General features: G+C 36.3%; 1 pseudogene across 1 annotated transcript; it reads left to right on the forward strand.

Moving 5' to 3' along the window:
• Nucleotides 1–374: 374 nt before the first annotated feature.
• On the forward strand, nucleotides 375–25,073 carry LOC308421976 (DNA replication licensing factor MCM4-like; annotated as a pseudogene). The gene is made up of 4 exons: nucleotides 375–443; nucleotides 22,131–23,444; nucleotides 23,504–24,434; nucleotides 24,787–25,073. The product of its transcript is annotated as a DNA replication licensing factor MCM4-like (transcript).
• Nucleotides 25,074–26,352: the final 1,279 nt, after the last annotated feature.

The following is a 26,352-nucleotide window of genomic DNA, read 5'->3' on the forward strand; positions in this document are numbered from 1 at the left end:
AGGGAGGGGATATGGAAAAGGATATGAATAGGGGGATTATGGAGGGGAAAGTGGGAAGGAGGCTAACACTTGAAATGGAAGTAAGTAAAATGACCAATAAAAAAGAAGGAAAAATAAGAAAAAAATAGAACCTGAGCCTGTTTTCAGGTACTCATAGTTAACAGCTCACAACCACATGTAATGCAAGTTCTAAGAGCTCAGACCTAGACATGCTCTTCTAAACTCTGTGGGTCCCTATACATGCAAACACACTCACACACATTCACACAAAAATAAAAATAGTTTTTTTTTAAAGCATAGCATAGATAGGTGGAGGATTTTGATGCCCCACCCCAAGCTGAGGAACTATTGCCATTTGACAGCTATGCGGAAGAATGACTCCTTTACTTAAGCTCCTTAGGAGCCACTGGTTGGTTGGCTGTGCCTCAGGAGATTCACAGATGGTAAGCAATGCAGGCTTAAAAACATGATACTAAAATTCAAAGCTAGAGCACAGAGAAGATTGGGCAAGGAGGAGATGTGCTGAAAGGGTTCTAGTGAAAGTAGAGGGGTATAATGAGGGATGGATCTGATAAAAATATATTGTATATGTGGATGGAACTTTTAGACAATCCATAAAAAGAAAGTAATTTTGAGGAGACACACCCCTGTTGGATTCAACTCTTTTTGTATTAGGTTTAAATTTAAAGCTATTATCAGGCCTGCATAGAAAGATTTTCTGCAGCATAGAACTATTCATCCTGTGCATTGTGCTACTTTTGTTTTAAAGCTCTTTTTTTTCCAACGTGTCAAAATTGCTTTGACTATTTAGTCACAGTAAGAGGCAGTGAGTCATGGTTGATATATTGAGTAAGTGATAGTGTCAAATCCTGACTCTGTTCATAGCCCTGCCAATTCCTCTGAAGTGTGACTCTAGCAAGCCTCTTAACCTCTGGAGGTTTTCTCTGTAAAAGGACAGCTAGAGAATGCACCATCCTCCATGGGACATTATGAGCTGTCATTAATTAATGTTTTGTAGAGCACTTTGAGATTAGGTTTGAATGGTGCTACATCAATGCAAAGTATCAGTGAGCCACTTAAAAATCAAATTGTCACCTGCTCCAGGGACTCAGGCAAGGCCTGAGCTTGGCTGATAATGAAGCCAGTTCATTGTGCAGGTTTTTGTCTTCTGAAGTTATTCAGGGTGGAGATTATTTTACTTGAATTTTAATGAGGCTATTTGTGAGCCTTAGAATGATGTAAGTCTTACATTTCTTAACTGATAAGTTAATTCATGGATTCACTCTGGTACAAACAGACAGGTAGTAGAAGCCATAGTTGTCTCTCCTGGGAAAGATGCATGAATATTCTGTGAATGGCCTCCTTGAGACATGGCCCTGTCTTCTCTTCTTTCTGACAACAATGACCAGAACAACTGAGTTAATCCTCTAGAGATGGAGCCATTGTTCCTGCTTACGTAAAAGATTAAGTATAGATATGATTGATCAAGGCTTTAAAAAAGATTAATTATTGCATTCTTATCAAAAATAGGTAGGAATATATGAGGAAAAATGAAGGGGCTTAGACATGTCAACTAGTTCTTCTGAGGACCTAAGCCTCCCAAGACACTGAAGACAGGGGAAGTTCAAAACTTAGTAAAGAGTTCATTTTCTGGACAAGTTAGCTCATTCTTAGGATAAGTTAGTAAGTAAAATTTGTTCTGCCCTTAAGAGAAATATTAGTTGGATGGATCCATCTCTTCTTAAGGTAAGGGTTTATATAAAAGAAAAAAACAGTATCAGTTGAAAGAAGAAAGATTAATTGTTGTTTTCTGCTCTTTATAGAAATTTTTATAGAGTTATATGGTAAAACTAAGTCATACTCTGGCATGAGGACAATTTAAAATACATTGTGTAAACATTGAATCAGAACATGATAAAATTCAGTTATACTTCTCTTAAAATTTTGTTTGTTTGTATTTTAATTGACTTTCACTTTGAAATTGCATTTCTGCTGCATGTGCCTGTCTACACAGAATCATTTGGCTTGCAATACAATACCTAAATCATTTGGCTTTTAATATTCAGGTGTACTTAGCTATGACACAATCAATTGGATTATAATACTATACTGCTTTGATATGGGGAAAGGTTAATCACTGACCACAATGAAAAAAGGGAACCTAATGAATATTAATAAGTACTTGTTGAGATTCTTGGATAATGATTAAAGGAAACTCTGAAACTGCATATGTTTTAATGCTTTAAAATTCTATATAAATAAAGATGGCTCAAGCTACTCAGGGCCACTTGCTTGAATTTCAAGAGTTGACCAGAAAAGGTCAATGAGTCCTTCTTTTTGCTGACTCTACATTTCTATCCCAGGTTATGAACTCCCCAGACAAGGACTCCAGCAGACAGGGGTCTTAATATGTGCTCAATGATCTTTAGTAGCCAGATTAATCCTTGTAAACAGTGATCATGGGACAGAACAGAGACATGGATCCCTAGGTAGTCTCAAGGAGAGCTCTGGCTTCCTTGTTATCCTTTATCAGCATATGATTCTTCTGCACTTAATAAGCACAAGGCCAGAGGCTCAGTCTTAGCATTTCTATAGCCTTTCAGCACAGGAAGAAAGACAGGAATCATATCATCTCAACTGTAACCAGCTCTACTAACTCTAGTTTTCCTTCAAAAAGACAGTCTACATACAGCACTGTGTGTCAGTGGAAAACAGAGCCACAGAATCAGGCATCTACTCAACCACATAATCTACAAATAAGTCACTGCCTTATTTCAGTTATTCTATAGCCTGGGGTTCTATTCACTGAACAAGACTTCATACTTAGTTTTCACTGGTATTGAGAGGGGATTATTCTATGTTTAGTTGGGAAATTAAAGCAATAACATTATTTCTAATAGCATTAGAAAGAATATAGTGAGTTAAAGTCACTAGACTGCTGCTCTTACACTGCTGTAGTTTTATGTCTATCCCTCAACACTTAATGTCCCTGGAAAACTGATATTTTGTCAAACTTTATTTGGCTGGAAATGCTGTTTTGTATCACAGTTTTTTACTTTACAAGAAGTGTAGAATTCATATAAACCAGAACAAAATGCATTCAAATTAAGTTTGATCTTACAAAGTTTTCCTAAGAACATACAATTTTTAAAAAAAATTATTGTTTATTTGATGCCAGTAGAGGGCATTAATTCCCATTGTAAATGGTTGTGAGCCACCTTGTGGTTCTGGGAATTGAACTCAGGACATCTGGAAGAGCAGCCAGTGCTCTTAACTGCAGAACCATCTCTCCAGCCCCACATCAAAGTTTTAGGAAAATATCTTGCAACCTAGAAATATGACTCAGCCACTTAAGACTAGGCTCACAAACAAAACTACAAGTAAATATTTTTCATATTCTTTGGAAAAAAATAAAATTACAGCAGGAAGTATAAAAGTGTATACATTCTCAAAGGTAACAGTTATGTTAATCAAATAAATATTGATGAAACCTTTCTGGCAAAATTTCTTTAAGGAAATCTAAATGAAAGTGCATTATAATTATATGTCGCATTATTTGAACTTTTATTCCAACATAAGAAAATTAGATACTCAGTATTAATATGTAATTAAAGAAAAATAACATTAAAATTCCACTAGAAATAAGATCATATTTCCACTGAGATTATTATGAAAATAATAGAGGCTTAGATATAAATACGTGCAAGTTAGCATCAGACTGAAATTCTTGGTGGTGTAGTTTTTTGAGATAAGAGAGAAAATCAGTAAGTCTGCTTGAGAGCATGCAAATCTTCATTTGTATATACATCATATTAAAAAGAATGTAGCAGAATTCAGGACACAGAACAGAGCCCGGCCAATCCTCCACTCAGACCAGCAGCTCCTAAAGGTTAAAAAATTGGTGAGTAGGAGATCTAGGCAGCCAGGGAGCAGAGAGATCTCGGTGAAGTGCACACTGAAAGCACACACTCCAAACAGCCTGATCCAGGGACCAGGAACAGAACATTGGAACTTCTGTCCCCCCCCCCCCCGGGACTCTGAGGCATAGAACAGTGCTCAGCCCATCTGCCACCTGGACCAGTGGAGATCCAGGGACACAAACCAGATACAAAAGAACGGCAAGAACATATCACTGACAACAAAATGGCAAGAGGAAAGAGAAAGAGTATATCCCAAGGGAACCAAGACAATCTAGCAACACCAGAGCCCAGCTCTCCCATAACAGCAAACATTGGAAATCCCAACACTCCAGAAAAAGAAGACACAGACCTGAAATCATGCCTCAAGACACTGATAGAGTTAATTAATCAAGAAAGGGAGGAAAAGCAAAAAGATTCAGAAGCTTTTAAAGAAGAAACGAGAAAAACACTCAAAGAACTCAAAGAACTAGAGGAAAACAGAAGCAAAGAAATAAAGGAATGGAAGAGGGAAATTAAAACAGAGATTGACAAAATAAAAAAAAACACTAAAAAAGATAACCCTAGAGTAAGAACACCAAAAAAAAAAAAAAAAAAAAAAAAGGAAATCAGGAGTCACAGAAGCAAGCATTTCCAATAGATTACAAGAGATCGAAGAGAGAATCTCGGGGGCAGAAGACAACATTGCAAACATAGACAAAACAGCCAGAGAAGATGCAAAAAACAAAAAGCTCCTAAACCAAAATGTCCAGGAAATCCAAGACACAATGAGAAGACCGAACCTAAGGATAATAGGAATAGAAGAGGGAGAAAAGTATCAACTAAGGGGCACAGTAAATATCTTCAACAAAATCATAGAAGAAAACTTCCCTACCCTCAAGAATGAGATGACCACAAGCATAAAAGAAGCCTTCAGAACTCCAAATAGGTTGGACCAGAAAAGAAATTCCTCCCGACACATAATAGTAAAAACATCAAGCGCCCAAAGTAAAGAAAGAATACTAAAAGCAGTAAGGGAAAAAGGTCAGGTAACATATAAAGGCAGACCAATCAGACTCATACCCAATTTCTCAACAGAGACTATGAAAGCTAGAAGAGTCTGGACAGACATCATGCACTCCTTAAGAGAGCACAAGTGCCAGCCCAAGCTGCTATACCCAGCAAAAGTATCAATCACCATCGATGGAGAGACAAAGATATTTCAAGACAAATCAAAATTCACACAATATCTGACCACAAACCCAGCACTACAATGAATTATAGGTAGAAAACCCAATACAATGAGGGAAAGTACAGCCTATTAAGAACAAGAAAACTCCTAAACAAGAAAACTAAAAGAAGAAAAAAAAAAAACACAGACACAACTCAACCCACAAAAGCAATAATAGCAGGAAACAGAAACAACTATTCCTTGATATCTATTAACATAAATGGTCTCAACTACACAACAAAGAGACATAGACTATAAGACTGGATACATAAACAAAATCCAGCCTTTTGGTGCATACAGGAAACTCATCTCAGAGACAAAGACAGACACTATCTCAGAGTAAAAGGGTGGGAAAAAAACTTCCAAGCAAACAGCTCCAAGAAGCAAGCTGGAGTGGCTACTCTAATATCGAATAAAGTAAATTTCCAATCAAAAGTTATCAAAAAAGATAAGGAAGGACACTTTTTACTCATTACCAAGGAAATATGTCAGGAAGAATTCTCAATCCATAACATATATGCTCCAAATAAAAAATCACCCACATTCATAAAAGAAACCCTACTAAAGCTCAAAAAATACATTTCACCCCACACAATAATAGTGGGAGACTTTAATACCCCACTCTTTCCAATGGACAGATCATGGAAACAGAAACTGAACAAAGACACTGTAAAACTAGCAGAGACTTTGAACAAACTGGAATTAGTAGATATCTATAGAACATATCAACCTAAAGTAAAGAATACACCTTCTTCTCACCACCCCATGGCACCTTCTCGAAAATTGACCACATAATTGGACACAGAATGAGCCTCAATTGATAAAGAAGATTGAAATAATTCCATGCATCCTCTCAGATCACCATGGTCTTCGGCTGGTCTTTAATAAAAACAAAGACAACAATAAGCCCACATACACATGGAAACCAAACAACACTCTGTTAAATGATAGAAGGGTCAAAGAAGAAATAAAGAAAGAAAATAAGGATTTTCTAGAATTCAACGAAAATGAAATCACAACATACCCAAACATATGGGACTCAATGAAAGCAGTACAGAGAGGAAAACTCATAGCCCTAAGTGCTTCCACAAAGAAACTGGAGAGAGCTCACATCAGCAACCTGACAGCACAGCTAAAAGCCCTAGAACAATAGGAAGCAGATATACCCAAAAAGAGTAGATGGCAAGAAATAATCAAAATTAGGGCAGAAATAGACCAAATAGAAACAAAAAGAACCTTTGAAAAAATCAACAAAACCAAGAGTTGGTTCATTGAGAAAATCAACAAGATTGATAAAATCCTAACCAGACTAACTAAAGGGCTAAGAGAGAGTATCCAAATTAACAAAATCAGAAAGGAAAGTGGGGACATAACAACTGAAACTGAGGAAATTCAAGATATTATCAGATCCTACTACAAAAACTTATACTCCACAAAATTAGAAAATCTGTAGGAAATGGATGAATTCCTAGACAGATACGAGGACCCAAAGTTAAACCAGGACCAAGTAAACCATCTAAATAACCCTATAGCACCTAAAGAAATAGAAGAATTCATCAAAAGCCTCCCAACCAAAAAAAGCCAGGGTCCAGACGGGTTCAGTGCAGAATTTTATTAGACTTTTATTGAGGATATAACACCAATACTCTCCAAACTATCCCAAAGGATAGTGAATACTACCCAACTGATTTTTGAGGCTACAATAACCCTTGTACCTAAACCACACAAAGACCCTACAAGGAAAGAGAACTTCAGACCAATCTCACTTATGAACATCGATGCAAAAATACTCAACAAAATCCTTGCAAACCGAATCCAAGAACACATCAAAACGATCATTCATCATGACCAAGTAGGCTTCATCCCTGGGATGCAGGGATGGTTTAAGTTAAGGAAATCCATCAATGTAATCCACCATATAAACAAACTCAAAGACCAAAATCAGATGGTCATCTCACTAGACACTGAGAAAGCATTCGACAAAATCTAACACCCCTTCATGTTAAAAGTCCTGGAAAGAACAGGAATCCAAAACCAATACTTAAACATAATAAAAGCAATATACAGCAAACCAACAGCCAACATCAAACTTAACATTGGGAAACTTGAAGCAATCCCACTAAAATCAGGGACTCGAAAAGGCTGCCCATTCTCCCCCCTACCTATTCAACATAATACTGGAAGTCCTGGCTTGAGCAATTAGACAGCAAAAGGAGATCAAGGGGATACAAATCAGAAAGGAAGAGATAAAAACATCACTCTTTGCCGATGACATGATAGTGTACTTAAGTGACCCAAAAATTTCACCAGAGAACTTTTACAGCTGATAAACAAGTTCAGCAAAGTGGCTGGATACAAAATTAACTCAAAAAATCAGTAGCCTTCCTATACTCAAAGGACAAACATGTGGAGAAAGAAATTAGGGAACAGGTACCCTTCACAATTGTCACAAAAACTATGAAATTCTTGGTGTGACTCTAACTAAGCAAGTGAAGGACCTGTAAGACAAGAACTTCAAACCTCTAAAGAAGGAAATTGATGAGGATCTCAGAAAATAGAAAGATCTCCCTTGCTCATGGATTGGAATAATCAACATTTTAAAAATGACCATCCTACCAAAAGCAATCTACAGTTTCAACGCAATCCTTACCAAAATTCCAACACAGTTCTTCATGGAATTGGAAAGATCAGTGTGCAATTTTATATGGAACAACAAAGGACCCAGAATAGCGAAATCCATCCTCAACAACAAGAAAACATCTGCGGGAATCACTATCCCTGATCTCAAGCTATATTACAAGGCAATTGTGTTGCAAACTGCATGGTACTAGTACAGAAATAGGCATTAGAATCAATGGAATAGAATAGAAGATCCAGAAATGAGCCCTCATGTATATGGTCACCTGATTTTTGAAAAAGAAGCTGTAAACATTTCATGGAAAAAGGACAGACTATTCAACAAATGGTTCTGGTCCAACTGGCACTCAGCATTCAAAAGAATGAAAATAGACCCTTTCTTATCTCCTTGTACAAAGGTCAAGTGTAAGTGGATCAAAAATCTACACATTAAACCAGATATACTGAAACTATTAGATGAGAAAGGGGGGAAAACCTTAGAACACATAGGCACAGGAGAAAATTCCGGAACAAAACACCAATGGCTCAAGCTCTAAGGTCAAAGATTAACAAATGGGACTTAATGAGATTGCAAAGTTTCTGTAAGGCTAAGGACATTGTCAAGAAAACTAAACGGCATCCAACAGAATGTGTAAAGATCTTTACCAACTCCACATCAGATAGAGGTCTAATATCCAAGGTATACAAAGAACACAAAAAGCTAGACACCAGAGAATCAAATATGCCTATTAAAAAATGGGGTTCAGAGCTAAACAAAACGTTCTCAGTTGAGGAATATTTAATGGCTGAAATGTCTGAGGAAGTGCTTGACATCCTTAGCCATTAGAGAAATGCAAATCAAAACAACCCTGAGATTCCACCTCACACCATTCAGACTGGCCAAGATCCAAAACTCAAATGACAGCAGAAGCTGGGGAGGCGGCGGGGAAAGAGAAACACTTCTCCACTATTGGTGGGGTTGCAAATTAATACAACCACTCTGGAAATCAGTCTGCTGATACCTCAGAAAATTTGACATAGTACTACCTGAAGACCCAGCTATTCCACTTCTGGGCATATACCCCAGAGACACTTTAATACACAACAAAGATATATGCACCACAATGTTCATAGTGGCTCTATTTATAATAGCCAGAAGCTGGAACGAACCCAGATGTCCTTCAGAAGATGAATGGATACAAAAATTGTGGTACATATACACAATGGAATACTACTCAGCCACTAGAAACAATGACTTAACCAAATTCTTAAGAAAATGGCAGCATCTAGAGAATATTATTCTGAGTGATATAACCCAGTCATGAAAGAACAGACATAATATGCAGTCACTGATATTGGGATGCTAACCCCAGAGGCTCACGCTCCCCCAGAAACAACTCACAGACTGTATGAAGTCCAAGAAATAAAGAAAACAAAACAAAACAAAACAAAAAAAATCTTTACACAACAAGAAAACTTTGACCATTTCCATGTTACATTTTGTTTTACATGTACTTTATGCTCATTGTAACTATTAAGTTTTCAATGCATACTATCAAACCTTTAAAAAAATCAAGTACTGACTAAAAAATATATTCATATAGTTTTATGTAAAAATTATTATAAAATCTGAAAAAAGTACTGACAAAAATGTATTGTATAATTTTATGCAAAAAATGCTTAAAATCTGTACATTTATTTTTGTTTTGTAAAACAAAGTTGTTAAAAATATGTTGTTAAAATGAAAAGCAAAAAAAAAAAAAAAAAAAAGAATGTAGCTTTTCTTCAATAACATATGTAGTATATACTATCACTGTCCAGCACAGTCCCAGTGTGGAATTACAATGAATATATGCAGCAAAAACAAATTAAATCCTTGTAACATACAGATGAAAGCATCTATGTGAGTACTCTCATAGAAGCAAAAAACTTGAGCTGATCTGTAACAATAAATAATACAAAACCAAATGGGTCAAATTTTTAAACATAAGACTCAAAACTATTAACTTCAAAATGATAAAAATGAGAAAAATTTCATAACATAAGAGAACAAATGATTAGAAAAGACATAAAATATTAAAGTAACAAATTTAAAAGTAATAAGCCATAGAGGTATGAAGTCAATTTGAGAGGCTTTTGTGCAGCAAACAGATGAATGATGAGAAAGAAGAAGTAACAAAAAACACAAGAAAAATAACTCTAAGTCCTTACCTGACCAGAGGTTGATATACAGAATATATGTGTATTATGTGTATGCATATACATGTGCATGTGTGTGTTTTCATGTCTTGAAACTAGAAGAAATCTTAATTGGAAGGGGAAATAGGGGTAATGTAATATGCATGACATGCAACACAAAGGGAAAATTTCTGTCTAAACATGATCAAAGGCTGTCATAGGATGTCAATGAGGTTTTATTTTATTTTTTTTTTTTAAGTAAGGAAAAAGAAAGTGATATAAATGGATAAAAAAGATCCTAGTAAAACCCGTTGCTTAGTTTGCTATCTTTAAACAATAAATAAAAGCACACAATTTCTTTAGACGTTTTCTGTATTTTATACAAATGAATGCTCTATCTGCAAGTACATCTGCATTAAAGAAGAGTACATCAGACCCCAGTATAGATGACTGTGAGCCACCATGTGACTGCTAGGAATTGAACTCAGGACTTCTAGAAGAACAGTCAGTGCTCTTACCTGGCACCTATACTTGCTGTATTTAAAAGACCAGAATACAAACAGTCTCAAAAGAAGATAAAAAATAACAGAGAAAATGTGTATTTGTTGTAGTTGTTTGAATATTCTTGGTCCATGGGAAGTGGTATTGTTAGGATGTATGGCTTTACTGGAGCAGTTGTGGCCTTGTTAGGGGAAGTAAGACATTGGGGTAGACTTTGAGGTCCTATGCTTAAATTCAACCGAGAGCAGAAGAAACCCTCTTCCTGGATGCCTGTGGAAAATAACCATTCTTGGTTGTCTTCAAATCATGATAAAGAACTTTGGGCTTGTCTCCCTGCTCACTGACAAGATGATAATGGACTAAACTTCTGAAATTATAAGCTTGCCCAAGTTGAGTGTTGTCTTTTATAGAATTTCCTTGGTTATCAGGACTCTTTAAATCAATGGAACCCTAAGTCATTAGTTAACATTAGAAAAAATATAATTTTTTTATAAAAAAACATAATTTTACTGAAACTTAGATGAATTATTGAACAGTCAAAGATAAACTGCCATGAAGGTACAGAGCAAATGAAAACTTCGTGAACTGTTAGTGCCATCACTGATTAGTAGGCCATTATAGAAAATTGAAATGAATTTTAAGGGTATTAAGTAAAATAGGCAGATATAAAAAAACCATATAGGTTATAAAAACATAATAACATGGAAGTAGACTGTTAATTAGTGTTTATCAGAGGCTTGGAATACTGACAGCAAAATAAAAGGCAGAAAAATTTAATCAAAGGAAAAATTCCCCACTCCGATTAAGCTTTCTTCTTCCCCACTATTGCCCCTTTCTAATTCCAAGACATGAAAACGCACCTATGCCCATGTACATGCATACATATATTCTGGATATCAACCTCTGGTTAGGTAATGACTTAGACGTTAGTCTTCTCCTGCTCAATGGATATCTACAGTTAGTAGTAATGCACTATTCCAAAAGATCAATAAGAAAGAATTATGTACATTCATACCTCAAAAAATGGTTGGCGATAAATTAAAATATTGCGAAAGTATCTGTAGATGTTAATTACCCTGTCTTGATCATTATACAACATGCACATTTAAAAACGCCATTCCAAGTCATGAAAATATGTGCAATTATAGTGCTATGATGAAAAGCAAACCCTAAAATCTTGTTCTAGCACATAAACTAACTCACAGGATAAAATCAGAAAATAAATGTTGAAAGATTGCTAAAGCTATTAAATTATTAGAATATAAATAAAAGCCAAATATTTGCATGAATTTATTAAAATACACTATTTAAAGTAGAAAATATTAAAGGATCATGATGACACCACTTATTCATTGTTGAGAAATTTAAAAATTAAATAATAATATATGTTGTTATCATTAGGGTATATTTTAGAATAAAAGGCAGTACATGCAGTAGTAGGTGGAGAATCAAAATTCATAATTCATATAATCATAATTCAATTATTCAGAATAAAAGCATACTTCTATCTCTTTAAACCCATGATAGTGTCCTATATCAGTAATGAAGATTGAACTTTCTCCTCTTTTAGATTAAAAATTGATAGTATTTTTATAAATCAACCTTTGAGGCAATGGTTCTGAACCTTCCTAATACTGCAGTTCTTTAATATAATTTCTAATGTTGTGGAGAACTACAACCATAAAATTATTTGCATCATATTTCATAACCATAATTTTGCTTCTGTTCTGAATTGGAATAAAAATATCTGATATGAGTGATATCTGATATGCAACCTCTGTGAGAGAGTCATTTGACTCTTTCAGTGACCACAACCTACATGTTGAGAATCTCTCCTTAATGGAATGTGCATATTTTCAGCATTCACTTGAAACCATTAAGAATACTATGTAAAGTAAATTCAGTCTCCTCACAAGAAAAGCCATATAGAAGATTCCTGCTGTCTTTAATCAATATCTAGTCCCAGCATATATGTATATACATTACATCATTTTGGACTCTTTAGAACTAGTCAAGATTTTTAAGAACTGTAACCATTTAAGTGTTTATAAGCTATGCAAGGAGAAAAAAATCTACTTAAATAAATCTTGCACTGAAGACAGGCACTATAATTTAAATATTAAATGTCCAAAGAAGAGCCATTGCCATGCTAGGTACAGGGAAGTAGAAATCTTTGACAGGACTGGAAGGATTATGTGGAATGGCATTGCTGGAGGAAGTAGGAAGTATGTAACTAGGTTGGGCTTTGATGTTTTAAAAGACGATTCTAGGTCCAGACTCTTTCTGCCTGTAGATCAGGATAAAGCTCTCCTCTAGTTTACCAGCAACATGTTGTCCTTCCTGCCATCATGTTCTCTGCAATGATGATAATAGATTCAGCCTCTGAAACTGTCAGCAAGCCCCCAGTTAAGTGCTTCCTCCTTTTATCTGATGAGTTATAATTATATTGCAGAAATTTGGAAGCTGCTATTTGGATAATGCTTCCCAGCTGATTTATAATTTTTATTGGATATTTTATGTTTTGACACTTCAAATGTTTTCGCCTTTCTCCTGCCGCATTGACCCTCTCTATGTGTCTAAGAAGGTGTCCCCAATCCTAACTCAATGCCCTGGCATTACCTTACACTTGGGAAAGGAGCCTTCACAGGACCAAGAACGTTCCCTCCTACTGATGACAAGAGTCATGTTGCTCATGGTATCTCTTCATATTAATCAAACACTGACTAAGTAATATCATATACCATTCTACAAAACGTACTTACAGGTCTGCTCATACAGACAGCCCTAATTCAACTCAGTTACAGAACAAAATTAAGATATGTTAATGTGAGAAAGGGACTTTTAAAAATGAAGGAAAGGAAGTAACAAGGTAGGAAAAAAAACAAGAAAGATGGGGTAGGAACTAGAGATGAGAATTCATCATATAGATATAGATAATTTTTTAGTTACATACTCATTTATGAAGTTCTCAAAAATGACATAAAGTTTAATATTTCTGAACATTAAAATAAAAAATATTTTTTCATGTTCTAAAAAATGTTCACCAGCACAAATTAATTTGAGAAAACAAATATTAAACAACTCTGCAAGATAAAGAGCATACCACATTACAATTTGTCCCACAAATAAATTATCAAATATATTTATAACATTTTCAGACTCTAATGCATTTCACTTTTCTTCCTAAGAACCAAAGAAAAGAGCAGAAACTAAACAAAAAGAGCAGAAGCCTGATAGAGATGGTTTTCATAAATATAAAATTGAGAAAGAATAAATTTAATAAAAACACACAAACTATTTACAAGTGAAATGTATTTGAATCTATACATGACTGGGATGTTCATAAAATTTAACTCTTTTTTTAAACTAAAGCACAAAAACCAAAAAAAAAATTATATTTAGAATGTTTTTTTCTGATATTTCTAACAATGTTGCATAGATGTAATCGAAGTCAACTTTTTCTTATAGATGTCACATTTGAATTTTTATTCAATAAATCATTCCTATGTTAAAAAATATTATAGATGCTTAAAAAGTTTGAGTTTTGTAAAAACAGCATTAACTGACTCAATAGGTAAGGGACTTGCTCTTAAGTCTAATAACAGATGTATGTTCAGTTACTGGAACCCAAAATGGTTCAGGGAGAGAAAGAATTCCTCAAACGTTCTCAGATATCTTCACCATATATGTGCCATAGAAAACACGCACACAAAATCGACTAAATGTAATACTTTTTTTAAAAAAGTTATTTTCTGAAATAGTCATTTTGAATGTACATAATTAATCTGCAAGGTAACCATGCTAGAATATTTAATATATTCCATGTTGCTGGTTTTGTTGCCTACAGGAGATGTAAACTTTCTACATACTAGGGACTTGGCTTTGTGAATCAGTATCCTCAACGAGGGTACAGCAGAAATCATTTGTCACTTCCTGGAAGATAGAAGCCAAGGCCTGCTTTGACAGTTCCTTTCCTGCATGTGGAATATGGTAACCACCATGTTCAGAGACTCAGTGGTGAACAGAAGCCATCATGAAAACTTCTGTACAAATGAGTAGAACAGGCACACATGTGCATATTACAAATCAACTTGTATGCCTTTAAATAGGTAAAGACAGCTTAGTCTCTAGTTTTAAGTATACAACAGATTTGGAAAAAACAAGCCTTGGTTGAAGTTAGTACAATACCTGACCCTTTCATGCATTCCAAAGTATTCAGAGTAACTTAATGAAAGCTAAATGCACTTTAATCTGTAAACAATTTTAATTGGCATGACACTGTTTATGTGGTTCTAACCTTTGAAGATGCTTTGGAAAGTATTTGTGAATCATGAGGTAAAATAGACACATTTGCTTATTTGCTTCTGATGCTTCAGCTAGTCTATACTAAAAAAAAAAAAAACAAAAAAACAAAAAACAAAATAAAAAGCAAAAAAAAAACAAACAAACAAAAAAAGAATGTATCCACTCAGATAATCAAATTACCCTAAATACCAGTATTGCTTTACTTGGCATTCCTTTACCAATGGATCTAGAAAAGAGTCTTTAGGTTATTTTCACTTTTAGCTTTGCCTATATAACCTGACCCAATTAAAAATGTAAAAACAAATAAAATGTTTTACATTTCCTTTATAACTGCTCTAGGTGTTAAAATCATTATGCCACAAAATTGTACATTTTTTATTAAAAATTTTAGCATCTAAATTGAAAAATAATTATTTTAGCTTTGTTATTTATTGGATGTATTTTATTTGCATTTCAAATATTATCCTCTTTCCTGGTATTCCCTCCATAAATGCCCTATCTCATTCCCCCTACCCCTGCTTCTATGAGGGTGCTTTCCCACCACTCACCTCCCTGCCCTGACATTCCCCTACACCGGGGCATTGAGCCTTAGTGGGACTAATGACTTCTCCTACTGATACTTAACAAGGCCATCCTCTGTTACATTAGCAGCTGGAGCCAAGGGTCCATTCAAGTGTACTCTTTGGATAGTTCTTTAGTCTCTGGGAGATGCGGGTGGTACTGTTGTTCTTTTGGGGTTGCAAACCCCTTCAGCTCCATCACTACTCTGTCTGACTCTTCCATTGAGAACTCCATTCTCAGTTCAATGGTTGGCTCTGCCTCTGTATTTGTCATGATCTGGCAGAGCCTCTCAGGAGACAGCTATATTAGTCTCCTGTCAGCATGCACTTCTTGGCATCAGCAATATTGTATAGTTTTGGTGGCTGTATATGGGCTGGATCTCCAGGTAGAGGAGTCTATGGATGGCCTTTCTTCAGTCCCTGATTCAAACGTTGTCTTCGTATTAGTTCCTGTGAATATTTTTGTTCAACCCTCTAAGACAGACTGAAGCATCTTCCCTTTGGTCTTTCTTCTTCTTGAGCTTCATGTGGCCTGGGAAATATATTTTGGGTAATCTGAGATTTTGAGCTAATATCAACTTATCAGTGACTGCATACCATGTGTAGGGTGTGTGTGTGTGTGTGTGTGTGTGTGTGCGCGCGCGCGCGCGCTCACATGCGTGAGAGAGAGAGAGAGAGAGAGAGAGAGAGAGAGAGAGAGAGAGAGAGAGAGAGAGAGATATGGGGTTACCTCATTCAGGGTGATATTTTTCAGTTCAATTCATTTGCTTAAGAATTTAATGAAGTCATTATTTTTAATAGCTGAGTAATACTCAATTGTGTAAATGTACCACATTTTCTATGTTCATTCCTCTGTTGAAAGACATCTGGATTCTTTCCAGCTTCTGGATATTATAAATAAGGCTGCTATGAACATAGTGGAGCATGTAAAATAATCTTATGGAACCCAGAGATTAGCTACTCTAATATACAGTATCATGTACCATCTTTGAAAAGAGAGATCACTGAGCTAATGTCTCATGTAATTCTCTGTGAAATGCATTACATTAATTTCTATGTTTAAAAAAAATAAAATGGGTAATACATATGTTTTTACTAAATATATATTTATTTTGCTGTAAATGTTAGTGTAATAAAGAGCCAGTTCATTAGTAGGCAAAGTTGAGGATCTACAACATGAAAGGTGGTAACCCACATCTGGCCCTAGACTTCTAATTTGGTAATTTATGGTGCCAGGGTAAAGTATAATCTATCTCTTTTATGTTACAGAGAAACTCCATTTAAACTATTTTCATATATGAATATCTCAGTATTTAGGGAGCATCTACATTTCCACACATCCTTTCAAAAGCTTTTAGTGCTAACTTTCCATAGACTCCTTTACCAGGCTTTCCTATTCTGTATGCAATTTAATACTTCCCTGGTTTATCGTTAATGTTTTCTTTTTCATACTACCTGGCTTTTATCCCCTTTACACTGAAATCCTATTCTATGGTCTCTTACTCATATCAGTACAGTGGTTACTCCAATTTAAACATATGTATCTAAAACCGTGGTTCTCGGCTTTTCTAAAATAAAGTCAATTTAATACAGTTTCTTATGCTGTGGTGAATATCACCATAAAATCATTTTTGCTACTTCATAACTAGTGTTACTACTACTGATTAGAAATCGTAACATAAAAACCTGTTTTCCAAAGCTTTTAGACAACAAAACACATAAGGAAGTGTACCTTGATTCTCAAAGATGTCGCTACTGATATGTTAAGAACAACTAAACTAAAGATTCAAAACATTCATTCACACATAAGAAAGAACATAAAAGTCTTTAAATTCCTGAGTCGGCCTCATCTCACTAAAAATGATTATTTCTGGCTCCATGAATTTACCCATGAATTCATAATATCTTTACTTAAAGTTGAATAATACTTCATTCTGTATGTTTAGTATATTTTTATTATCCATTATCTGCTAGTTTCCATCAGGATTTTTGCTCCTTGAGGCTCTGAGAGATTGTGATACAGCCACACATATAGAGGCAGCAAAAATGGAAGCAATACTTTAAAAAGAGAGGAAAAGAAGTCAACAGAGAAAAGGGATGCGAGTAAAATGGGAGAAACATGAGGTGAATGAATCAGGGAGACTTAATCAAAACATAATCTAAGCACGTTTGAAATTCTCAAATATTTAAAAATATTGTTGCTGAATTTGTGCCCTAAGTAGACATTGGGTGCTGGTTCCGCGCCCTTTTCCACAGCACCCAGAGGAAGCCCTTCACCCAGGTGCTCTAATACACCTGGGAACACAGAGAAAGCTCAACTCCCAGGAGACTGGAAACACCCAGGAGTTCTGGAGCTCTAACACATTCAAGATCACAGTTGAGTCCACAACTTCTGCAACAGCCAACATAATTGGGACCATAACAGGACCCAGGGAAACACAAATCCCCACCCACACAGAGGCACAAGTACCTTCCAGCTTGTATCTGAACCCAGAGCAAACTCAGGGCTCTGATTCCCCAACCCACTCCTGCAACACCCAGTGAAAGCTCGACTCCCAGGATGTCTGAAATACACAGGATGCCAAGATCACAGAAACACAGGATCACAGAGACATCTTGACTCTGAGGACTTCTAATGCAACAAGGATCACAAAAAGGACAGGATCTAGTGAAAGACAGCTAGTGTAGGTAGCACTAAAGATAAACATGTGTTGAGAGGCAAGAACAAGAATATGGGCAATGAAATCAAGGGTAGTTGGCACCAACCGTACTCTGTGCTCCTACTATAGCAAATTCTAGATACCCCATCACACCTGAAAAGCAAGCCTAAGATTTAAAATCACACTTCATAATAACCAGAAGCAGGAAAGAACCCAGATGTTCTTCAACAGAGAAATATATACAGAAAATGTCATACATTTACACAATTGAGTACTACTCAGCTATTAAAAACAATGACTCCATGAAATTCTTAGGCAAATGGATGGAACTAGAAAATATCATCCTGAGTGAAGTAACCCAATCTCACACACACACACACACAGAGAGAGAAACACACACAAAACAAACAAAAAAATCACACATGGTATGCACTCACCGATAAGTGAATATTAGCCCTAAACTCAGACCACATGAAGCTCAAAAAGATAGAAGACCAAAGAGTGGAAGCTTCAGTCCTGCTTAGAAGGGAGAACAAAATGTTCACCAGAGAAAATACAGAGATGAAGTGTGCAGCAGTGACTGAAGGAAAGATCACTGAGAGACTGCCCCACCTTGAGATCCATCCCATATACAGTCTCACCAAACTCTGAAATTATTGTGAATGCCAAGAAGTACATGCTGAAAGGAGCCCGATATAGCTTTCTCCTGAGAGGCTCTTCCAGAGCCATTAAAATACAGAGTCAGATGTTCTCATCCAAGAATTTGACTGAGAATGTGATCTCCAATGGAGGAGTTAAAAAAAAAAGAATTGAAGGAGATGAAGGGCTTTTCAACCCCATAGGAAAACAACAATATCAACTAACCAGACCACCCATAGCTCGCAGAGACTAAACCAGCAACTAAAGAGTTCCGTGGAAGGACCTATGGGTCCAGTTGCATATGTAGCAGAGGACGGACTCTGGGTAGATATGACTGCTTTGGTGTGTTGCTTTCATTGACTTCCCCTTCCTGTGGTGTTGCCAAGCCTTAGACACAAATTCCAACTCTGTGGTGGGCTTTATATGTTCTGCCACTATAGCCTTTGAACTCAATTAAGTAGTCACATCAAAGAACACAGCAAATTGCTCTGATCCAATAGGTTAAATTTGCTAACCTTTATAAGTCAAATGATCTTGTACAACTCCATCCCTTATAAAAATATTCATTACAAGGTTATTTATGAAGAGATGCACAGAGAGAAACATAAAAATCTGACTCCATTTGTTTTCCTCCCCAAATCCCTACTTCTATCCTCCTCTTCAAGCTTTTTCCCAGAATACCTCTCTACTGCTCATTCATGTATCACCTTATCATCAGCCCATAGTCACACACACAAGAATATGTTGGATGAGAAAACAAACATCATGCTGAATTGTAGAAGACATTTAAGAACTTTCTAGTACTAAAACCAGAAAAAATTGAAAATGAAATAACACTGCTTCTAAAGTCAATAGTCATGAACTGAAATTTGCAGAATTGTTGAAATATTAACCTTTAACTTATTCTCCTGAATGATTTCATTAAATCAAGATTATTTGGTCTAGTTTTTCAAACTTAAATATGGTTTATTTTTTATTGTATATTTTATTTATTTACATTTTGAACATTATCACCTTTTCCAGTTTCCCCTCTGCAAGCACTCTATACCATCCTTTCTTTCCCTGCTTCTATAAGGCTGCTTCCTCACCCATCCTCTCACTCATGCCTCCCTCTCCCTGCATTCCCCTACACTGGAACATCGAGCCTTCACAGAACAAAGTGCTTCTTTTCTCACTGATGAGCTAAAAGCCACTAAGTATGTGGCAGAACCATAGGTCTCATCATGTGTACTCTTTAGTTGAAGGTTTAGTCCATGGGAACTCAGGAGTTAGGGGGTCTGTTTGTTTAATAGTGTTGTTTTTCCTATGGGTTACAAACTTCTTCAGCTCCTTCAGTCCTTTCTCTAAATGCTCCATTGAAGACCCTGTGCTCAGTTCAATGGTTGGCTATAAGCATATGCCTTTATACTTATCAGGCTCTGGCAGAGCCTTTCAGGAGAAAGCTATATGAGGCACCTTTTATAAAGCACTTCTTGGCATCAGCATTATTGTCTGGGTTTGGTAGCTGTATATGGGTTGGATCTCCAGGTCAGGAAGTTTCTGGATAGCCTTTGCTTCAGACTCTGCTTCAAACTTTGTCTCAATATTTCCTCCTATGGATATTTTTGTTCCTACATCTGAGTAGGATAAAGCATCCACACTTTGGTCTTCCTTCTTCTTGAGATTCACATGGTCTGTGAATTGTATCTTGGGAATTTCAAATTTTTGGACTAATATCCACTTATCTGTGAGGACATACCATGTGTGTCCTTTTGTGACTGGTTACCTTACTGACATGTTGTAATTACATCCAATTACCTAAGATTTTAATGTAGTCATTGTTTTTAATACCAGAGTAATACTGCATTTTGTAAATGTAGCACAGTTTCTGTATCCATTCCTCCCTTGAAGGGTGTATGGGTTCTTTCCAGCTTCTGGCTATAAACATAGTGGAGCATGTCTACTTCTTATAAGTGACAGGATCTTTTGGGTATATATACAGAAGTAGTATAGCTTGGTCATCAGGTAACGCTATGTCCAGTTTTCTGAGGAACCTCCAGACTGCTTTCCAAAATGGTTGTACTAGCTTGTAATCCCACCAAAAACAGAGAAGTGTTCCTCTCTTTCCAGCTCCTCACCAGCATCTGCTGTCACCTAAGTTTTGGATCTTAGCCATTCTGATTGGTGGAATGATGTGGAATCTCAGGGTTGTTTTGATTTGCATTTCCCTGATGACAAAGGATGTTGAACATTATTTATGTGCTTCTGGGTGATTCAATATTTCCCAGTTGAGAATTATTTGTTTAGCACTGTTCCCCATTTTTAACAGGGTTATTTAGTAGTTCCTTGGAGTCAAACTTCTTGAGTTCTTTGTATATAATAGATATTTAGCCATATGTCAAATGTAGGATTGGTCAGTATCTTTTCCAAATCTGTTGATTGTTGATTTGTCCTATTGACAGTGTCCTTTGCTTTAAAGAATCTTTGACATTTTATGATGATCCATTTGTCAATTCATGATCTTAGAGCATGAGTCATTGGTGTTCTGTTCAGAAAATATTTTCCCTGTGTCTATGTGTTCAGGGCTCTTTCCCACTTTCTCTTCTACTAATTTGAATGTACCTGGTTTTATGTGGAGATCCTTAATCTACTTGGATTTGAGATTTGTACAAGGAGATAAAAATGGATCAACTTGTATTTTATATGTTGACTATCATTTAAACAAGCATTATTTTGTTGAAAATGCTGTCTTTTTTCCATTGAATGCTTTTAGCTCCTTTGTCAAAGGTCAAGTGGCCATAGATGTGTCGGCTCATTTCTGGGTCCTCAGTTCTATTCAATTTATTTACCTGCCTGTCTCTGTACCAATACCATACAGTTTTTATTACTAGTACTCAGTTATGGGTCAGGGATGGTAATAATCCCAGAAGTTCTTTTATAGTTGAGAACATTTTTTTTCTGAGATTTTTGATATTCCAAATGAATTTGCAAATTTCTCTTTCTAACTATATGAAGAATTGATTTGAAATTTTGATAGAGATTGCATTGAATTGTAGATTGCTTTTGACAACATGGCCATTTTTACTATATTAATCCTGTCAATCCATGAATATTGGAGGTTTTTTCATCTTTTGTGATCATCAATTTCCTTCTTCAGAGTCTTGAAGTTCTTGTCAGATCCTTTACTTGCTTGGTTAGAGTCACAGCAAGGTATTTTATATAGTCTGTCACTATTGTGAAGACTCATTTTTCTAATTTTTTTTTCTCAGCCTGTTTATCCTTTGAGTAGATGAAGGCTATTGATTCATTTGAGATAATATTATGTTTAACCGCTCCTGGCTGGGTGTGGGGCTCTGACTCACCTTTTTGAGCCATCCTGGATCAGAGGTACAGGTATGAGAGGTCCTGGAGCAGGATAACTAATAACGAGATTTTTCTTGTTATGCAGCTACCAAAGCACCATGACATCCTGGCATCCACCCTGAGCTGCCCCAGCAGTGGACACAGTTGAATCACCTCAAGCCAGTACCTTCAAAGTGAGAAAAATTGGTCATCCCCCAATTAGAGAAGTAGAGGTGAAGATTCTTTCTCCAGAGTGCTGCCACCAGTGCACACCTCACCAGAAGCAGACCTGCAGAGCCCAACTGCACAGAATGCCTTATTTTCTGATTCTCTTCAGTTGCATTCTTCAGCTATTTCTTTGGACTTTGATATTAGTTTGCCATTGACATATGGCACCCCCAGCTCTCAAGTGCAAGGAACCCCAAGAAGTGTGGTGAGAGGCACACCCATAAGGTAGAGACTATACCTGGGCTCAGCACAAAAGGGTTTGCAAATGGATCGGCCATCTGGTGGAGCAGCACCAGAAGACACAGTAACAAGTGGACAGTCTCTAGGCCAAAAACTCTTGATTTGGGGAAAAGGTGTGAATGTGGTGACAGGCAAAGAAAAATTTCAGAGATTCATTGCATGTTTTACTGATCTTCTGTCCAAAGAAGAAGTGAGTGTAAGCATAAATATTGTTGCAAATTGTACATGCAATTGTTTGGAGAGATTAATATTATGGGAGAACCATATATATTTGTGAACTGTGTACACATAAAATCATTTAGCAAAATTTCTATAGACAGCTCATCTCCTACTCACAGGAAGTTATAGCAACCTTTGAGGGCTGTCCATGAGATATTCAACAGTTATCCTGACTCAATTTTAGAACATCAGATTCAAGTCAGACCTTTTAACGTAATGAAGACAATGAGTGTCAGAAACTTGAATCAAGAAGACACTGATCAGCTCATCCCCATCAGTAGCATGGCCATCAGAACATCACACTGATTCCTGCCATGCAAGAGGACTTTTCTAAAGCTAAGCCTGTGCTTAGTTCCACCCGAGTGGAAATGGACTGAGGCTGAATTACTGAGCTCTGCACTTGTACACACTGCCACACTACTCAGAGCATGATGCTGATCCACAATCTTTAACTCTTCTCTGACAAACTGATGATCAAGCTTCAAGAGTGTCCTGAAGATATGCCTTCTGTGCAGACACCTCACACCGTTGTCTTTTTTGCCCACAATGTTTTTTTGTAGACAAGGATTAGCCAAGGAATAGAATAAATGTCATAGGCATATATCGAGTGGTACATATTGGAGTCAGTCCAAGAGTGAGGAATGTGAAGTCTGACTATGAAACCCAAATTGAGGTCATTCATAACCCGAAAACAGATGCAAAACATCTGTGTGGCATTGAGGAAGAAGCAGAAGAATTTTTTTTTTCAAAAAAACTGTGTGAAGTTGCTTAAGGAACTTTTTAGGAAGTCAGATATTTATGAGCAGTTTGCTTCAGCGTTGGTTCCCAGCATTTGTGAAAATGAGAAAGAGTGAGAGAGAAAGAGAGAGAGAGACAGAGAGACAGAGAGAGACAGAGAGACAGAGACAGAGAGAGACAGAGAGAATCCAACTTCAACTTTTCAGGAACAAGGAAGAATTTCAGTAATACTGGAAGAGGTAAATTTTACACTGAGATAAACATCCTTCTTTGTGGTGACCCTGGCACCAGCAAGTCCCAGCTGCTTCAGTATGTATACAACCTGGTCCCAGAGGGCAGTACACATCTGCAAAAAGCCCCAGTGCAGTTGGATGCACAGCCTATGTGATGAAAGACACTGAGACCAGGCAGCTCTTCCTCCAGACAGGTGCCCTTGTCTAGAGTGACAGTGGCATATGTTACATTGATGAGTTTGACAAAATGAATGAAAGCACAAAGGTCCATATTGTGTGAGGTCATGAAACAGCACACTCTGTCTATTGCAAAGGCTGGGATCATCTGTTAGCTCAATGCATGGATCTATGTCCTGGCAGCAGCAAATCATATTGAGTCTCAGTGGAATTCTAAAAAAAAAAAAAAAAAAAAAATTAAAAATATTCAGATACTTGACAAACATTGTTGTCAGGGTTTGATCTTATTTTCCTCATGCTAGACCCTCAAGATGAGGCATATGGCTGGCATCTAGCTCATCACCTGGTCTCATTGTACTACCAAAGTGAGGAACAAGTAGAGGAGGGGTTCCTGGATATGACAGTGCTGAAAGACTACATCACGTGTGCACATAGGACCATCATGCCCCAGCTAAGTGAGGAGGCCAGCCAGGCTCTTACTGAAGTTTATGTAAACATGAGGAAGATTGGGAGTATCCAGGGGCTGGTTTCTGCTTACTCTCAGCAGCTAGACTCATTAATTTGCTTAGCAGAAGCCCATGTTCAAGTAAGAGTTTTGGACAAATTTGAAACAATTGATGTGGAAGAGGCAAAACACTTTAACCTAGATGCTCTGAAACAGCCTGCAACTGACACCCATATTGGCATTCTTTATATACCTAATCTCTCTCTCTCTCTCTCTCTCTCTCTCTCTCTCTCTCTCTCTCTCTCTCTGTTTTTTTTTTTTTGTTGTTGTTTTGTTTTGTTTTTTTTGACTTCATGATCTATGTTACCTCTCCAGATTAGCTTTGTTTGATTGATCTGGAAACAGAGATAAAGAGAGTAACAAACAGATCCAATTATGTTAATGCTTAAGTAAAAGCATTTACTTGCCAATTGCAAGAGCTAGAAGGAAAAATTTTAGGATGCAAATTAATAAAGAATGGTTAGCAAGCTTAAAGAACTAAGAGGAACTGAAAGTGTGAACAAAGGAGAAAAAAATGTTTGACCATTCTTCAAAAACATATATAACTATTCTTACTACAAGAATGAGTGATACTTCTCATAAACAGAAAGAAGTCTTAGCTGAAGCATTGAGACAACTTAGTTTATGTAAGGGTAAAACACCAGTCTTAAAGTACCAACAGCTGTTTGAGGATATTTGGGGGCAATCTGACACGGCAATTACTAAGGACATGTTTGAAGAGGTCCTGCATGCTATGGGTGATGATGATTTTCTAATGGTTACTGGGAAGACTGCCTGTTCTGAGCAGCAAGATCCTTGGACTATAGTCAGTCACTGTTGTTACTGAGGCAAATGAAATCTGAAAGGCAGTCTTTGACAACATAAAAATTTGCTATTGAAATCTATTTTGTTAGTTTTAACACCTTTATTTTAAACAATTTTAAATTATCAATATATATAGTAGAGATTATATTCTCAACATGCCATGTTTTTAAGCAGCTTGTTTCTCACCTGTTTATGTGAGGACAGCCTAAGCCCAGTTGGGTAGGTTTTTTTTTTTTCTTTTTAATCCTGGGGCTTAAATTTTGTTGTGATGCAGTGCTAGGGATGAGGTTAAGAGTACCATGCATGCTGTATGTACAAACTATGACTTTAGTGGGTGGAGAATATGCTTGGAGGTAACAAATTGGCCAAGATGCTTCCTGCAATTATTAGAACAAAAATATGCTTGAAAAGTTACTAGATCAAGTTAACCTATTTTTCCTAATATGTAAAATATTTTTCTAAATAAATAATAGAAAAGTAAAAATAAAATGAAAAATAGATGTTATGTCCAACCAATTTGCTGAAGTTGTTTTCAAGGTATAGGAATTCTCTGGTAGAAGTTTTGTGGTCACTTAAGTATACTATCAAATCATCTGCAAATAGTGATATTTTTTTAATTTGTATCCCTTTGATCTCCTTTTTTGGTCTAGTTGCTCTGTCTAAAATTTCCAGTACTATATTGAATAAATATGGAGAGAGTGGGCATTCTTATTTAGTCCTTAATTTTAGTTGGATTGCTTCAAATTTGACTTTAGTTAATTTGATATTGGTTAGTGGTTTACAGTATATTGCTTTTATTATGTTTAGGTATGGGCCTTGAATTCCTGATCTTTCCAAGACTTTTATCATGAAGGGGTGTTGAGTTTTGTTTTCTTAGCTTCTAATGAGATGATCATGTACTATGTTCATTGAATTTGTTTATATAGTGAATTACATTGGTTGATTTCGATATAGGCAACCATCCCTGCATTCTGAGAATGAAGCCTACTTGATCATGATGGATCATCACGATAATGTGTTCTTGGATTAGGTTTGTGAGAATTGTATTGAGGATTTTTGTATCAATATTCAAAGTGAAATAGTTCTGAAGTTATTATTAATTGCTGAGTTTTTATGTGGCTTAGGTATGAGTATAATTAAGGATGCATATAAATTGGATAATGTTCATTCTGTTTCTATTTTGTGGAAAAACTTAAAGAGTATTGGCATTACGTCTTCTTTGAACTTCTGACAGAATTCTGCACTAAACCCATCTGGTCCTGAGTTTTTAATTTTTGTTTTGTTTTTCTTGGTTTTTCTGT

Source organism: Micromys minutus (genome assembly GCF_963924665.1).
Source record: "Micromys minutus genome assembly, chromosome: 6".
In the NCBI taxonomy this organism is placed as follows: domain Eukaryota; kingdom Metazoa; phylum Chordata; class Mammalia; order Rodentia; family Muridae; genus Micromys; species Micromys minutus.